We start from the raw sequence: 3170 nt of genomic DNA, 5'->3' as shown, positions 1-3170 counted from the left end.
TACAACAGACACGACAGAAATACAAAGCATCCTAAGAGACTACTACAAGCAACTCTATGCCAATAAAATGGACAACCTGGAAGAAATGGACAAATTTTTCGAAAGGGATAACCTTCCAAGACTGAACCAGGAAGAAATAGAAAATATGAACAAACCTACCACAAGCAATGAAATTGAAACTGTGATTAAAAATCTTCCAACAAACAAAAGCCCAGAACCAGATGGCATCACAGGTGAATTCCATCAAACATTTAGAGAAGAGCTAACACCCACGCTTCTCAAACTCTTCAAAAAACCTGCAGGGGAAGGAACACTCCAAAACACATTCTATGAGGCCACCATCACTCTGATACCAAAACCAGACAAAGATACTACAAGGAAAGAAAATTATAGACCAATATCACTGATGAATATAGATGTAAAAATCCTCAACAAAATACTAGCAAACAGAATTGAACAACACATTAAAAGAATCATACACCATGATCACATGAGGTTTATCCCATGGATACAAAGATTCTTCAATATACACAAATCAATCAATGTGATACACCATACTAACAAATTGTAGAATAAAAAGCATATGATCATCTCAATAGATGCAGGAAAAGATTTTGACAAAATTCAACACCCATTTATGATAAAAACTCTGCAGAGTGGGGGCATAGAGGGAAACTACCTCAACATAATAAAGGCCATATATGACAAACCCACAGCAAACATCATTCTCAATGGTGAAAAACTGAAAGCATTTCCTCTAAGATAGTAAAAGGAATCCAAATTGGAAAAGAAGAAGTAAAACTGTCACTGTTTACAGATGACATGATACCATAGATAGAGAATCCTAAAGATGCCACCAGAAAAATACTAGAGCTAAACAATGAATTTGGTAAACTTGCAGGATACAAAATTAATGCACAGAAATCTCTTGCATTCCTATACACTAACAATGAAAGATCAGAAAGAGAAATTAAGGAAACAATCCAATTACCACTGCAACAAAAAGAATAAAATATCTAGAAATAAACTTCCCTAAGGAAGTAAAAGACCTGTACTCAGAAAACTATAAGACACTGATGAAAGAAATCAAAGATGATATAAACAGATGGAGACATATACCATATTCTTAGATTAGAAGAATCAGTATTGTGAAAATGACTATACTACCCAAAGCAATCTACAGATTCAATGCAATCCCTATCAAGTTACTGGTGGCATTTTCTACAGAATTAGAACAACAAATCTTGAAATTTGTAGGGAGACAAAAAAGACCCCGGATAGCCAAACTAGTCTTGAGGGGAAAAAAAAAGAGCTGGAGGAATCAGAATTCCAGACTTCAGACTATACTACAAAGCTACAGTAAACAAGACAATATGGTACTGACACAAAAATAGAAATATAGATCAATAGAACAGGATAGAAAGCACAGAGATAAACCCACAAACCTATGGTTAACTAACCTATGACAAAGGAGGCAAGGGTATACAGTGGAGAAAAGACAGTGTCTTCAGTAAGTGGTGCTGGGAAAACTGGACAGCTACATGTAAAAGAATGAAATTAGAACACTCCCTAACACCATACACAAAAATAAACTCAAAATGGATTAGAGACCAAAATATAAGAACAGAAACTATAAAACTCTTAGAGGAAAACATAAGCAGAACATGCTATGACATAAATCACAGCAAGATCCTTTTTGACCCACCTCCTAGAGAAATGGAAATAAAAACAAAAGTAAAAAAATGGGACCTAATGAAACTCAAAATCTTTTGCACAGCAAAGGAAAACATAAACAAGATGAAAAGACAACAACCAGAATGGGAGAAAATATTTTCAAGTGAAGCAAATGGCAAAGGATTAATCTCCAAAAAGCAGCTCATGTAGCTCAATATCACAAAAACAAACAACCCAATCCAAACATGGGCAGAAGACCTAAATAGACATTTTTCTAAAGAAGATATACAGGTTACCAACAAACACTTGAAAGGATGTTGAACATCACTAATCATTAGGGAAATGCAAATCAAAACTACAGTGAGGTATCACCTCACACCAGTCAGAATGGCCATCATCAAAAAATCTACAAACAATAAATGCTGGAGAGGCATTTATTGGAGAAAAGGGAACCCTCTTGCACTGTTGGTGGGAATGTAAATTGATATAGCCACTAGGGAGAATGGCTTGGAGGTTCCTTAAAAACTAAAAATAGAACTACCATACGACCCAGCAATCCCACTGCTGGACATTTACCCTGAGAAAACTATAATTCAAAAAGAGTCATGTACCACAATGTTCATTGTAGCTGTATTTACAATACCCAGGACATAGAAGCAACCTAAGTGTCCATCAACAGATAAATGGATAAAGAAGATGTGGCACATATATACAATGGAATATTACTCCGCCATAAAAAGAAATGAAATTGAGTTATTTGTAGTGAGGTGGATGGATCTAGAGTCTGTCCTACAGAGTGAAGTAAGTCAGAAAGAGAAAAACAAATACCGTATGCTAACACATAAATATGGAATCTAAAAAAAAAGTTTATGAAGAACCTAGGGGCAAGAAAGGATTAAGGACACAGACGTAGAGAAAGGACTTGAGGATACAGGGAGGGGGAAGGGTAAGCTGGACAAAGTGAGAAAATGGCATGGACATATACACACTACCAAATGTAAAATCGATAGGTACTGGGAAACAGCCACATAGAACAGGGAGATCAGCTCGGTGCTTTGTGACCACCTAAAGGAGTGGGATAATGGGGTGAGAGGGAGGTGCAAGAGGGAGGGGATATGGTGTTATATGTATACGTATAGCTGATTCACTTTTTTATACAGCAGAAACTAACACACAATTGTAAAGCAATTATACTCCAATAAAGATGTAAAAGAAAAAAAAAAGAAAGCCCAGAGATAAACCTACACACCTATGGTCCACTAATCTATGACAAAGGAGGCAAGGACATACACTTGAAAAAAGACAGTCTCTTCAATAAGTGGTGCTGGGAAAAATGGACAGCTACATGTAAAAGAATGAAATTAGAACACTCCCTAACACCATACAAAAAAATAAACTCAAAATGCATTAGAGACCTAAATATAAGACCAGACACTATAAAACTCTTAGAGGAAAACATAGGAAGAATACTCTTTGACATAAATCACAGCAAGATC

This window comes from Physeter macrocephalus, chromosome 11 (genome assembly GCF_002837175.3).
Source record: "Physeter macrocephalus isolate SW-GA chromosome 11, ASM283717v5, whole genome shotgun sequence".
Classification (NCBI taxonomy): domain Eukaryota; kingdom Metazoa; phylum Chordata; class Mammalia; order Artiodactyla; family Physeteridae; genus Physeter; species Physeter macrocephalus.
The sequence above is the reverse complement of the archived record's forward strand: the minus strand, read 5'-3'. Positions refer to the sequence as shown.